At 42.0% G+C, this 15,624-nt stretch overlaps 1 pseudogene; it reads left to right on the top strand.

Moving 5' to 3' along the window:
* Nucleotides 1-2,804: 2,804 nt before the first annotated feature.
* On the top strand, nucleotides 2,805-11,606 carry LOC138985543 (phosphatidylinositol N-acetylglucosaminyltransferase subunit P-like; annotated as a pseudogene).
* Nucleotides 11,607-15,624: the final 4,018 nt, after the last annotated feature.

The following is a 15,624-nucleotide window of genomic DNA, read 5'->3' as shown; positions in this document are numbered from 1 at the left end:
AAGGAAGGTTATGACCAACCTAGATAGCATATTCAAAAGCAGAGACATTACTTTGCCAACAAAGGTTCGTCTAGTCAAGGCTATGGTTTTTCCTGTGGTCATGTATGGATGTGAGAGTTGGACTGTGAAGAAGGCTGAGCGCCGAAGAATTGATGATTTTGAACTGTGGTGTTGGAGAAGACTCTTGAGAGTCCCTTGGACTGCAAGGAGATCCAACCAGTCCATTCTGAAGGAGATCAGCCCTGGGATTTCTTTGGAAGGAATGATGCTAAAGCTGAAACTCCAGTACTTTGGCCACCTCATGCGAAGAGTTGACTCATTGGAAAAGACTCTGATGCTGGGAGGGATTGGGGGCAGGAGGAGAAGGGGACGACAGAGGATGAGATGGCTGGATGGCATCACCAACTCGATGGATGTGAGTCTGAGTGAACTCCAGGAGTTGGTGATGGACAGGGAGGCCTGGCGTGCTGCGATTCATGGGGTCGCAAAGAGTCGGACATGACTGAGCGACTGATCTGATCTGATCTGATATGCTAATTGCAAACTCTCAGTCCTTTCCTCCCCCACCACCTTGCAACCACATATCTATTCTCTATGTCTATGAGTCTGTTTCTGTTTCATAGATAAGTTCATTTATGTAATATTTTAGATTCCACATAAAAGTGTTATCATATGGTGTTTCTGTTTCATTGATAAGCTCCTTTGTGTCATATTTTAGATCCCACATGTAAGTGATATCATATGGTATTTTTCTATTTCTGACTTTCTTTGCTTAGAGTGATAAACTCCAGGTCAATCCATGTTGCTGCAAATGGCATTATTCCATTCTTTTTATTGCTGACCAGTGTTTCTATGTATACACATATATGTGTGTGTGTATATATATATATGTACACCACATTTTCTTTATTTGTTCATACGTCAATGTACATTTAGGTTGTTTCCATGTCTTGCCTATTGTAAATAGTGTTGCTAATGAACAAAGGGTGGGTGTACCTTTGCAAATTATAATTTTGTCTGGGTAAACTCCCATAAGTGGGATTGCTACATAATACGCCAATTATATTCTTAGTTTTTTGAGGAACCTCCATATTGTTCTCCATAGTGGCTGTACCAATTTACATTCCCATCAACAGTGTAGAGGAGCTCCCCTTTCTCCATACTCTTGCCAGCATTTGTTATTTGTAGATTTTTTAATGATGACCATACTGACCAGTGTGAGGTGGTACCTATTGTAGTTTTGATTTGCATTTCTCTAATAATTAGTGATGATGAACATTCATTCACATGCCTATTAGCCTTCTGTATGTCTTCATTGGAGAAATATCTATTTAGGTCTTCTGCCCATTTTTCAGAAGGGATCTGGGGTTTTTTGTTATTGACTTGTATGAGCTGTTTGTATATTTTAGGAATTAAGCCCTGGGCGGTCACGTTATTTGCAACTATTTTCTCCCACTTGGTATAACCTCAGCTTTAGACTGTTGAGACTGCCATGGGATTCTGAGTGCATTTTTCCAGTTCCTCCTATAACAGAGATCCCAAATGTGCAATGGAGTAAGCAAGCTAAAGAATTATTTCTTGTTCACATATCAAATGGGGAATAAACAGTCAGGAGCAGATTCAGTGGCTTTCCAATGTTGAGGGCCTAAACTGTATCTGACTTGTTATTCTATGATCCCTAGAAAGTGAAAGTGAAGTCATTCAGTTGTGTCCGACTCTTTGCGACCCCATGGACTGTAGCCCACCAGGCTCCTCCCTCCATGGGATTCTCCAGGCAAGAGTACTGGAGTGGGTTGCCATTTCCTTCTCCATGGGATCTTCCTGACCCAGGGATTGAACCGGGTCTCTCGCATTCCAGGCACACTTTAACCTCTGAGCCACCAGGGAAGCCCCAGATGATCCCTAGGCTGTTGGCCTAATCATGGATCAAAATTTATCACTATCACATTCTAGCCAGTGGGTAGGGAGGAATGCATTTTCCTTCTTTAAATGCAGGAGTTAGAGTTTGCACACATACACACTGCTTCACTCACATCTTATTAGCAGGAGCTTAGTTACGTGGCTGTATCAAGCTGTGAGGGAGATGTACAAATGAGATGTGTCTACTAACCTTCTCAAATCTCCTCTCCTGTCACTTGTCCTGTGCAACCTAAACCCAAGTCCTCCTGAAATGACTCTGAAAGAGTGGGCCATGCTCTTTCACTCTCCACGTCTTTATGCCTGCTGTTCTTACTGGAATGCCTGAGCAAACTCTTTTGCATGCTTATGCGTGTGTAAGTGCAGACTCGGTGGCTTCAGTCATGTCCTACTCTTTGTGACCCTATCCACCAAGCTCCTCTGCCCATGGGATTTTCCAGCCAAGAATACTGGAGTGGGTTGCCATGCCTTCTTGCAGGGGATCTTACCAACCCAGGGATGGAACCTGTGTCTCCTGCTTCCTGCTAACTGTTCTGTTTCCCCTAGTAGGTGAAATGGCTGTCTGAACTGTATCGCTGTGATGTCTCTAATTCAAGCCCAGCAACTGCACACAATGGGTGCTCTAGAAATATCTGTGGAATGAACTGTGCTATCTGGTCTTATTCTTTCCTATTAGCAAGTGTGTTTTGTTGTCCTACAGCAGATTTCAAGGTCTGAAGGCAGAGAGGGAAGCTGAAATACCTGTAAATCTCTCCCCACCCTGTGCTTAATGCCTGTCTCCAGGAAGCCTGATTTATGCTGCTTGGAAACTGTGCTGTCAGGCACTTGACAAATGTATTAATCAGTGGAACCATGGTTAAATGTCTGGTCAGCCTGGAATTGAGATCATGGTAACCCTAGACCCTGAAAAGCCAGTACTGGAAACAATGTCAGGCATCTGGTCAGGCTCAGCAGATACTTGTGAAGTGAGTTCTAGGGCAGTGACAGTGTAGGGAGGCAGGCTGTTCTTGTTCATCTCACCATGTTCTGGGCTCAGACATTCCAATGGAATGGCATGCTTATAAGGGCTGAGATCATACATTCATGTTCCTGACTCAAGATGAAAAGAAACTTATTTAAAATCTCAGAAAGGGTGGACAAAGTCTTTTTGATAATGACTCAACTGCTTCAAGTTCCAGGAAAACCATTTGCTTCTAGGGTAAATGGGGCTTCCCTGGTGGCTCAGATGGTAAAGAATCTGCCTGAAATGTGGGAGACCCAGGTTCAATCTTTGGGTTGGGAAGATCCCCTGAAGAAAGGAATGGCAACCTACTCCAGTATTCCTGCCTGGAGAATTCCATGGACAGAGGCTATAGCCTGTGGGACTTGCAAAACGTTGTACATGACTGAGCAACAAACATTTTCATTTTCTATGGTAAATAAGCTGTATTTAACAGCTGGACTCCAATGAGATAACTTTTAAAAATGTGATCAAATACAAGCTGCCACCCAACAAGACGTGGAAACAGACTCTAAATAGGCATGGGACACATTGCCTACTGCCCTCTGCAGAACCACAACAGAAGACCCACATTACAAATTCCCTAGAGCTGAAACCAGAGAAATGCACGGAAACTTGGAAACGAAGACAGAGAAGCAGCATTTTAATATATAAGTAGTCAGGATAGGCCACAGTCTTGCTGCTCCAGATGTGGTGTGGCCCAGCAGTGTCAGCGTCCCCTGAGACCTGGTTAGAAAGTTCTAACAGACTCTCCAGCCCCCTTCCCTCCTAGACGGACTGAATCTTCCGACAAGATCTCCAGGTGATTTGTATGTACATCAAAGTTTGAGAAACACTAAGCTAGAACATTAGTAATGTGGGATTCTGCTCTTAAAATATGCTTTGAAATCAAAGTAAACCCACTTAAAGCATTTTAGATGACTCTTTGCTCCATTCTTTGAGCAACACCGTCGCACATCAGTGTCCTGCTCTGGGACTTTGAGCCTCTCTTATGTGTGAGTCACGGAGTTGTTTTATGACATTGGCTGTGCCATTTCTGTAAGACAGTCTTCATGGATTATAAATTGGATTCCAAGACTTTCTTCAGCTATTCCTTGCCTAGCACCCCAAGGAGATAGGTTATATGATGATTTCCATTTTTAGAGACGATGAAACTGGGGCCCAGGGGGGTTCCATGACTCACCCAAGTGGCATCAATCTCCTGGTGTCTGAATCACAAAAGAACTCAAGCTTTTGAGTTGCCAACTCGAGGTTCACTCAACTTTGATGTCTTTACTTTTTGTATAAAAGGAATATTTTTGTGTGAGAGATTTTTGAGAAAGAACAAATTCATAGATTAAAATCATGCATATTTGGGCCCCTGGGATTGTGGAAATTTTAGAACGAATTTCCAGGTAGAGAGATCTGTCAGTGCAGAGTGGGCCCTGCCCAGCCCAGCTTCCCCATTCTTGCAGGAATGCTCTGTCTCCAGAACCACCAGCCTGGTCCAGGGCACCATCATTTCCTGCCTGGAGCTACTTCTAATTGCTCTTTCAGTTTTCAGTCTTTCAACCTTCAATTCATACTGCATTGAATTGAATAACTGTTTGAAATGTTCTTAGGCCTTTGTAACTTCTTCCCCACCCCTGCTTCAAACCCTTCATTGACTTTAGGATAAATTCAGCTTCTTTTAATGTGGCCTAGAATGATCTGTTCTCATCAGCATTTCCCCTGCTGTTGGAACCACTCTTTCAGTTCCTCTTGACCCAAGCTCCTGACTCATAACCTACATTCAAAGTCTTCTTCTCATTTTTGTGCCTGACTAACTCCTCATCTTTCTTTAATTCCAGATGTTGTGTCTCCTCACATGGGTCATTCATGACACCAGCATAATCTCCTTATCCTGGTATTATTATTTTTATATTAATCCTTAGCTCCTTGTCTTTAGTGTGTGCATGCTTACTCAGTCGCTTCAGTCATGTCTGACTCTTTGTAACCCTATGGATTGTGGCCTGCTAGGCTCCTCTGTCCATGGGATTCTCCAGGCAAGACTACTGGAGTCAGTTGCCATGCTCTCCTACAGGGGATCTTCTTGACCCAGAGATCGAAGCCATGTCTCCTGCATCTCCTGCATTGCAGGCAGATTCTTTATCACTGAGCTACCAGGGAAGATCCTCTTTGTCTTCAGTACACTTAGGCGATTGTATATTCATTTGTGTTTTTGTGGGTTTACTCTATGGCTCTCCCACTAGATTGTGTAGTGTAAAACAAAGAACGTTGCCCACTCTCTATTTCTACAAAGATAAAATCATTAGCCCCTGCAGTCAGTGACCAGCAGTGCGCCCTGAGAGGAATTCAGGCTGAAGAACAGAATGAGGCACTCTGAGCTTTGGAAACAAGACTGTAGAAAGTTAAAATATTTATATGTGTGTGTGTGTGTGTGCGTGCGCACGCACACGTGCACATTTGTATATGTGCTAAGTTGCTTCAGTCACGTCCAATTCTTTGTGACCCTGTGGACTGTAGCCCACCAGGCTTCTCCTTCCATGAGATTCTCCAGGCAAATATAACATGTATATATATATATATATATATATATATACATGTTATATATATATATTAACATTTTAATAAAATTTTTATGGACTCTTGTACCTTTTCAAGCTTACAAAGGCACTAAAATCATTTACTGAGATACTGTCCAGCACAACTGGCAGTGACCTGTTGTTGAGATATATGCTTGACCGCATGTGTTCTCTATCCCAAACTATTTGTACTGACTTCTCCCCCTTCCTCTTTGGAGCAGTTTCTCAGCCCTGTATGAGGAACTCTTCTCAGGCTATAGTCCTCAGTAAGGTCCCAGAATAAAACTGCAACTCAAAACTCTCATGTTGTGCGTCTTTCTTTAAGTGGACACAAACTTGGTGAAGACAGGAACCATGACTATCTTTTTCAGGACTGTATATCCACCCAGCTCTTTGCACATTGCTTGCCAAGTAGTAGTTGCTCAATTAATATTAGTTGAAAATATTAATTTTAAAAATAATTCTTGATTTTCCAGAGTTATCATCCTTCCTTTGTTACTGAGTCCAAGCTTGCTCTGCTCATGAACAACCGGCCGGTAAATCTGAGATAAGATGTTGAGACAAGGAAGGGATGTCACTCAGGGAGCCGACAGATGGAAAAGACGTCAGTCTAGCGCCTCAAAATAACCATCTTATATGGGCCTGGATGCCAGGTTCTTTTACAGGTCAGAGATGGGGAGGAAGGTGAAGAAACAAAGTAAAAAAACCATCTCATTCTTCCAATCGTCTCCTAAAGTGGCAAGTTTCAGGCAGTGGAATGCGTTTCACTTCCGTACAGCCCTTCACACGTGGGCAGGGTCAGGCTATCTCCCTGAGGCAGGTCATTATGTATGCCTATAGTAACAAAAGGGGCAAGATAAAGGATAAATGCACAGAAACAGGTCCAATATGAATTAAAAATTATCCTTCCCTAGATACACTATCCTGTTACAGAGAGACATTACTCTTTAGTGGTTATATGTATGGACTCTAGAAAAGGAGCATCTAGATTCATATCCTGGCTCTTACAATTTTGAGCAAGTTCCTCTGCCTAGTGTTCTCATCTGTAAAGTTGGGAAGACAATAATGATGATGATAATAATAATAACTACTTTATAAGATAACATAGGCTCTAGTGGTAAAGAGCCAATGCAAGAAATCTAAGAGATGTGGGTTCAATCCCTGGGTCAGGAAGATCCTCTGGAGGAGAGCATGGCAATTCACTCCAGTATTCTTGGCTAGAGGATTCCATCAACGTACAGAGGAAACTGGAGGGTCTATGGTCCATAGGGTTGCAAAGAGTCGAACATGACTGAAGCAACTTAACACACACAAGATAACAGAGAATAATTAAAAGAGTTGACATAGATGTAAAAGCCAGCAGTTCTTGGTTCACAGTAAAATTAACTATTATTGCTATATCTGTACCTTGTTCATTGCTTTAATAGTGCATGCATCACTTCTTTTTGTAATTATTTTCATACCCTATGTCATTCTCTAGGTCAGGAATTAGATTATTGTTCACTTCATATTCAAGAAGTCTTACACGGTGCCTGGTCAATTAAGCACTCAGTAAAATTGAACTTAACTTGGTATAGTATATAACATTCAATTATGAAAAATGTGTATCTTTTTCTCACTATATGTATGCTTAGTTGCTCAGTTGTGTCGGACACTTTGTGGCCCAATGGACTGTAGCCTGCCAGGCTCCTCTGTCCATGGGGATTCTTCAGGCAAGAATTCTGAGTGGGTTGGCATGCTCTCCTCCAGGGGATCTTCCCAACCCAGGGATCGAATCCAGATCTCCCACATTGCAGGTGGATTCTTTACTGTTCGAGCCACCAGGGAAACTATACTCTCCTGTTACTAAACCTCTTCATTAAAATTAGGCTTATAATGAATAACAATCAAAATGCGAGATGTTTTTTTACATTGTGGAAAAGAAAAAGGGAAAAAAAAGAACACAAGTAAAAAGAGACATGGAGAGGAAAAATAGCTCTTGGACTGCAAAATTCCATAAACATTTGGAAGGACAGGCTTTATGATTCTAATTAAAAATTGCTGTGTTTGTACAGGAATTGACTCCTTTCATTTATGCAATTCCATGTTTCTGACATTCTGCCTAATACATTAAACCTGGAAACAATGAGCTGACGATATTATCAAGAATCAATCTGTACCACAGTCTTTCCTAGTGTACCCTAAGAAAGTGAAGTTAAGTCATCAGTCGTGTCCGACTCTGCGACCCCGTGGACTGTAGCCTACCGGCTCCTCAGTCCACGAAATTTTCCAGGTAAGAGCAGTGGAGTCGGTTGCCATTTCCTTCTCAAGGGGATCTTCCCAACCCAGGGATCGAACCCAGGTCTCCTGCAGTGCAGGCAGACACTTTACGGTCTGAGCCACCAGGGAAGCCCGTGGTGTACCCTAGGTTTAGTGTACCCTAAATAAGTAATCAAAGTTGTACACAAAGATTAATGTAAAGGATGGTCATACAAATACTATACTATGATTTCTAACAGAGAAACCAGCCTAAAGATCTTCCATAACCCAAGTGGGAACAGTTAAACATGATGCGGCACAAAGTCACAAGTGGAAAATGATGCAGTTAGTTCAAACCATATTTTCAAAGGAATTTTGGTTGCAGGCACAAAATTAAATGGAACAAAAATTGAATTATAAAGTGATACTTTTATCTGGTGTTATATGTGATTTTAATTTTCATCTTTAATGTTCCTGTACTTTCCAAACTTATGCATTTTAATTAAAAAAGTGTGTTTTTATTGTTTGATTTTTTGTTTTGCCATGCAATGCAACTTGTGGGATCTTAGTTCCCCCAGCAGGGACCAAACCCAGGCCCACAGCAGTGTAAACACTAAGTCATAACCACTGGATAACCAGGGAATTCCCAAAAAAGTGGTCTCTTTTTTCATCATAAAATGATTTTTAAAAATCCATAATCATTTACATGTTGACATTTGACCTGTTATTTTTACTGTTTCTCAAGAGTGTTGTCTGTGAACAGCTTACATCAGATCAGGATCCTGGTGCGGGCAGGTGCACACTTAGGGATCAGAATCTGACTTTTCACCTAACTTAGGTAAGTCTTCACTGAATACGTGTTGAAGTTCACAAAACTTTAGATTTAGCAACTAGAAAAGTGAAACCTATATTTAATATTAAATAACTGTAAATGGAGTATAAACTTTAAAAATGTTAATCACTATACTGTACACCTGTAACTTATATAATATTATACACCAAATATATTTCATTAAAAAATGTTTTTACTGACTCAGAAAAGACCCTGATGCTGGGAAAGATTGAAGGCAGGAGGAGAAGGGGATGACAGAGGATGAGATGGCTGGATGGCATCACTGACTCCATGGACATGAGTTTGAGCAAGCTCTGGGAGTTGGTGATAGAGAAGCCTGGCATGCTGCAGTCTATGAGATGGCAGACATGACTGAGCGACTGAACTGACTGACTAGTGATTTTGAAAAGTAAAATTTTAAAAGAGTTTGTTTCACGTACTGAGATAAAGTTGCTTAATAAAAGCTTTATCTGAAAAAAAAAAAATGTTTTTAAAAGAACTTTTCGAGACACCTACTCACACACATGGCCAGAAGATGGCGCAGGTTTTCCATTACCTGATTCACATCATCAGAATGAAATCTCTTTCAAAAGAAATAGCTTGATCTCAAATACAGGAAAGAGTCCTCACTCTGAAATGAGAACTAGAATTTTTAATACAGGATGGAATTAGGCATCCTTTCTTCAGAGAAACCACCTTCCTCTAGAGAAAGATTACTAGGTTAGGATATGTCCTCTGGGCTAAAACAGTGCTACACCCCAAAGGAAAGCCCTATGTTGGCTGCAAATCTCTGTGGAATTTAGGACCAACAGGAGTGAAAAGCAAAGGAACAGGGTATCTAGTCCCAGGGCAGGTAGAGATGAATGCAACAGACTCTCTAATCTTTTCTCTTCTTTTGCCTCCACTTTGACTTCTGGTATCAGTGGTAGAACCCACCTCCTTGGCACATTCACTGAACAGGAGGTAAGCAGTGATGGGAGCACAGTACCAACCACAGGTGCAAAAGGCTTTGACCTTGAGGACCAAGCCCCCTGTGACTGCTTCCAAGAAACTTGCCCAGACAACTCCTGCAAGTGTGGCTGACAGCCTTCTCTGCAATTCACAGAACCCACTAACAGTAAGCTTGCCTTTACTTTTTCAATTAACCTGTTGTGATAAAATTAATCTGTTTACAAGATCTATGTTTCCCAGGAGATGCTAGACTGTGAGCTACTAGCCACAGGCTGTCAGCTACTGCTTTCTAATTTATCAGTCATAGACTGAGGGTGGGGAGTGGAATATCATTTACAATGGTGGTGAAAATAATCATTACCCAGGAATAATATTAACCAAAAAAAAAGAAAGAAAGAAAATATGTGAGAACTATTTGAGAAAAAAATACAGCCAAGTTTAAACAAATGATAATAGCAATATAATAGCAAACAATTATAGGAGACTTACATCTCACTGGAGAAGGCAATGGCACCCCACTCCAGTACTCTTGCCTGGAAAATCCCATGGATGGAGGAGCCTGGTAGGCTGCTATCCATGGGGTCGCAAAGAGTCGGACACGACTGAGCGACTTCACTTTCACTTTCCACTTTTATGCATTGGAGAAGGAAATGGCAACCCACTCCAATATTCTTGCCTGGAGAATCCCAGGGACAGGGGAGCCTGGTGGGCTGCCGTCTATGGGGTCGCACAGAGTCGGACACGACTGAAGCAACTTAGCAGCAGCAGCAGCAGCAGCTACATCTCACTATTCTAGCATTTTTTCATATTTTACTTCATTTAATCAACAATGTATGAGGTAGGTACCTCAGAATTTCTTATTTTATAGAAAATGGAGGTAAAAAGAGCTTAAGTAACTTGCTGGATGAGATTTCATCTTCACTGTTGGAAAGCTTGAATTATATCTTACACTTCCCCAATTGTTTTTTGTATTTCATGGAAGTCTCATGAAAATCCCTAACGAAGGAAAGTTCACTGTTATAAGAGGTTCATATTTTATGTAAGCAACATAAGTCCTAGGAAAAAATCCAAAAGAACATGCATCAAATGTTGAAGGTATCTTTGATTCTTTTTACTTTCGCATATATAACAAACTTGTTGCAATATGCATGTATTACTGAATTCTAAGCATCATGAAGGATATTTTACCTGAATTTTCTCTAAGTTCTGCCAACAACATGAGGAAGGGACTATTTTGCCTGCTTCATTTATTTTAGAAATGGAATCACAGAGAGGTTTCCTAACTTACTGTATTAGGATGCACAGCTGGTACAGCCTGAATCTGGATGGATGAGTGCCTTAACAGCAGAAGTCCAGGGTGCTGGCACTCAAAAGATTTGGAATGTATGGAACCTGAGATCCTGGAAACCGAGCCTCTTAAACTCTTTGGGGGCCATAGCATAGGGGCATGGGCCCATAGCATAGGGTGGGCCCATAGCATAGGGTGGGCCCATAGAATAGGGGTGGGGGGCCATGGCTCCACAGTCTTTCCCTTAGTTTTCCTCCCTCGTGCTCTTGCACAGACTCAAAACTGAGAATGTACAAAACCAAGAAGGAAGTAGAAAATTCACTATGGCTGTTGCTAGAAAGAGCAATTCATTAGTGCTCTGTTCTTTTACCTTTCTTTAACCTTCTACCTATTCTTTAACCTTCTACCTGTTCTTTAAGCTTCTACCTGTTCTTTAACCTTCTACCTGTTCTTTAAACTTTTACCTGTTCTTTAAACTTTTACCTGTTCTTTAGGCTTCTAGTTTGGCACCATACTATAACTTGTGAAGGCTTTTTATCCCTGAATGCTGGTTAAACTTCATAGGCTTAATCTACCGGCCTCGAAAATATTGGGCAGTTGCATTACCTGTCTACCTGTCTATTATTATAATTAAAATAATTGGCTGTGTGCATTTTTAAAAATCAACATGATGAGTACCTCACCACTCAATACTGTTTGTATAATCACAGAAAAAATACCAAGAAAAAGCCATCTCAGCATTAACAGCTAATTCTTATCAAAGGAGTGAACTAAATGTTCTTTCTTATAGTCAAGGAACTTTACAATGAAAACTGAATGCAGATATACGAACATTAAGCATTTATCAATTTTGGCATTATATGTTTGACCATAATTAATTTGACTCTCTTTTTGAGATGTATTGAGATGTGAAACAAAATGTAAATTGAACTTCTTAGAATAAGTACCGTTAACAATATAAATGTTCTCAAATATTAGTTATAAATGATGTCATGATATAATTTCTTTTGTGTTATGATTTCTATTCATCTTGTGTGAAACTTGTAAGACTTTAAGCTAAGTTAAGGGTTTTAAGCCTCAGTAGCCAGGGTGAAATTCCATGTTTTTTCTGTCTTGAAAAGTCGGCTGGAGGACTGAGGGATAAATTGAGGGAAGTTTGATGGGTGACACAAGTCACTGGAACAGAAGAAGCAACTTATGAGTCAAGGTCCCCTCCCCAGGGGTAAATGTTATTCCTTAAAATGAGGACCTGACTCCACCTGCTGAGAGCTGCTGCAGAGGACACTGCCAGAGGCTCTGGGAGTGGAGGCCCACTTCCCACTCACACTTGCCTGGAGACCCACTGCAGACAGGAGACCACTGTTCCTGCTGACATGTCTCCTGCCCAGACTTCTGCTTGGAGAGGTTCCTTACCCCCTTTTCTATATTCCCAAATTTGACTAATGTGTCTGGCAGGCTAATTGCTTGTAATAAACCAAGTGATTTGTGAACTGAATATTGGCCATGTTTTTTCTGTCTCCAAGCCATGATGCTTGCCTGTCCTTACTGTTGGGCCTTCTGACAACCACTTGGAGCTGTTACTGAACCAAACTTGGGTCTGCTCGCCTGCATGCAATAAAGCCAATTTACTGACACCTGGTTGTGGTGAAGGAAAGTGCAGAGCATCAAGCAAGAGTCCAAGGCAGCTAGTGCTCAAAATACTTGAACTCCCTGATGGGTTTCAGGAAAGCACTCTTTTTGGAGTAGGTAGCATTTCTAGGGAAATGGCAACCCACTCCAGTGTTCTGGCCTGAAGAATCCCAGGGATGCGGGGGCTTGTGGGCTGCCGTCTCTGGGGTCGCACAGAGTCAGACACGACTGAAGCGACTTAGCAGCAGCAGCACTTCTAAAGGCCATATTGGGGGGTGGCGGGGCGGGCGGTCACAAGGAATGTAATCAGGTTGTTTATAATTCTCTGATTTGTTGGTGGTAAGGTAACAGGACAGTATCACTTTATCAGTCCTCTGGCTCCAGTAGGTCTGGGGTGTTGTGTGTTCATGGTCTTCAAGTAGTTAATTTTGGCAGCTACAAATTGATACTTGCCATCTACCTCTACAAGGGTTAAATCATGTGCTGCTGCAGCTGTTGACTTTCAACACTCCATGAAAGGAGTTCTGGGTGGAGAGCTGAATGAGGCACTCTGTGCTCTGGAAAAAACTGACAGGTTTTTAGACAGATATTTTCAGAAGATGGCCTTATGAGCACAATTCTTGCATCTCCTCATATCTAGAAGCTTTCACGAGACTAGCAGAAAACTTCTACAAAAATAATGCACTTGATTGCATGGACTCCCCTTTTACCAAAATCACATCTGTGCTGACCTTCCCCACTACCTCTGTGGAGCAGTTTATCAGAGCTATCTAAGGTGCTGTCTCCCAGGCTACAGCCCTCATTTTGCTCCCCATAAAGCTTAACTCACAACTTTCACGTACATTTTTTAAAGTCAATAACTTCCATCATGTGAGGATTTTAGCATCTGTACAACAGTTCTGGAAATATGCATCACATATTGTTTTCTGTGGACCTCAGAGAAGAGTTAAAACAGAATACATAGTAGGAGGACTCTGCCCAGGAAGGCTGCATAGAGTCACATGTAACAGAACCACGGAGAGAGAAAGAAGTGGACAAATCCAAGGGTTTGAGCATGATTAAATGTGGGGATTGAAGAAAAGAGAGAAGTCAAGGTTGACTCTTGGGGTTGTAGCTGAATAATTTGGTAATCAGTGTTGACTTTATTGCCTTGAGGGGTCTTCCCTGGTGGCTCAGACAGTAAAGAATCCAGCGGCAATGCAGGAAACCCAGGTTCAATCCTAGGGTCAGGAAGATTCCCTAGGAGAAGGGAATGGCTAGCCACTCCAGTGTTCTTGCCCGAATTCCATGGACAGAGAAGCCTGGTGGGCTGTGTAGTCCATGAGGTCATAAAGCATCAGACACAACTAAGAGATGGACAGTTTCCGTTTTTTTTTTTTCTTGAAAGCCTGGAATCCTGGCAGTTGTGGAGTGGGGGAGAACCAGAAATGCCCAAGAATTGGACCTGAAGGTGGAGCTCGGTGGTTATGGATAGAAAGTCAAGATTGGAAGTCAGCAGTGGCTTCATGGTTCATGAGATGTCAGGAGATAAGGTAGGGAAGGGGTGGGATTTAAAAGGGGTTGGGCCTAGAGACTTGAAAACTCTGCAAGGGGATGGAGGAGACAATATAAGATCAGCCTGGATCAGCTGGTCAGCTGGATCAGCCCTCTAGCCTCTCTCCTCACTCTGCTCCAGGTTGAGTCCTAGAGCTGGAAGCCCTCTCCAGGTAAGGCTGACAGAACTATGGAGCATGGGGCAGATGCTGTCCTGGGCTCCTCTAGCTTTATATCTGCTCTGTCTCTCACTGGACCATGAGAAAGGCATCTTCCTAGGTGTCTCTTATTAAGAAATTGGGAATATGAAAATAGTAGTGCCATGAGAGAAGAAAATGAAGACCAGGAGGAAATGAGGAAGGACTAAAGTATTTGCTTTAAAAACATGGTTAGGAGGTGAAATTAACAGTGTCTTTGGAGGCAATGGTATAAGCGAGAGCTTCAGAACTTAGGGAACCCAGACTTTGATTCTTTCTCCTCCATTCCCTAGACATGAGGCCTGAAGTTTATCTCCAGCCTATATCTTCAGATTTTTTTCTGACTGGGGATAGAGTTGGAAGTAGTAACTCTTTCTACATTTCCTTCATTATTAGAAAATTGAGCTCTTTTTCTAAAAACAAAAGGAAAAACATGTTTCCTATTACAGTCATATAAATTTAAGCAAATGCATATCTAGAAAAATACCATTTTTATTTTCTGAGTACAAAATGGAGGTACTTATCTGCATGTTGCTGCTGCTGCTGCTGCTAAGTCACTTCAGTCGTGTCCGACTCTGTGCAACCCCATATATGGCAGCCCATCCAGGTTCCTCTGTCCCTGGGATTCTCCAGGCAAGAACACTGGAGTGGGTTGCCATTTCCTTCTCCAATGCATGAAAGTGGAAAGTGAAAAGTGAAAGTGAAGTCGCTCAGTTGTGTCCAACTCTTCACGATCCCATGGACTGCAGCCTACAAGGCTCCTCCGCCCATGGGATTTTCCAAGCAAGAGTACTGGAGTGGGTTGCCATTGCCTTCTCCACTTCTCTGCATACTAAAATTCTGTATCAATGGCTTTCCTTGAATTCTAGCCCCGAGTCACAGCTGCACAGGAGACCAAGTCCTGCTCTGCAGAGAACTCATCCTTCTTCCAGAACAAGGACCTCCGAAGGTGAGCAGAGGTGTAAACAAAACTCAGTCAATTTGAAGGTCAAACTGGGGAGTATCTCCACTAGCCCTTAGGGAAAGAAGAGATTATTTTTCGGCCAGGACATCTTTTGAGGGAAAAGAATGGCAGCTTCATCATGTAGACAGCTTCTTGCTCTGGGGACAGGCTATGGAGAGGGCCCATAGAACAGATAACCTCTTCGGTGCCAATCAGAAAATTCCGATCCAGCTGGCTAAGGTTACATTTCTGGGGAAGCTGAAAACCGCAAGTAAGTTAAGTGCAAAGTCTTGCTAGGATATCATGTGTTCCATCTGGATTTTTTCTTTATTACCATACATTTGCTGATGTATCTTTTAAAATCCTCACACTGTCTCACTTTTTTTAAAAATTTAAATTTATTTATTTTAATTGGAGGCTAATTACTTTACAATATTGTATTGGGTCTGCCACACATCCACATGAATCTGCCACGGGCGTACATGTGTTCCCCATCCTGAACCCCCCTCCCCGTACCATCCCTCTGGGTCAT

Source organism: Bos mutus, chromosome 3 (genome assembly GCF_027580195.1).
Source record: "Bos mutus isolate GX-2022 chromosome 3, NWIPB_WYAK_1.1, whole genome shotgun sequence".
In the NCBI taxonomy this organism is placed as follows: domain Eukaryota; kingdom Metazoa; phylum Chordata; class Mammalia; order Artiodactyla; family Bovidae; genus Bos; species Bos mutus.
Note: the sequence above shows the minus strand (reverse complement) of the source record. Positions and strands in the feature narration are given on the sequence as shown.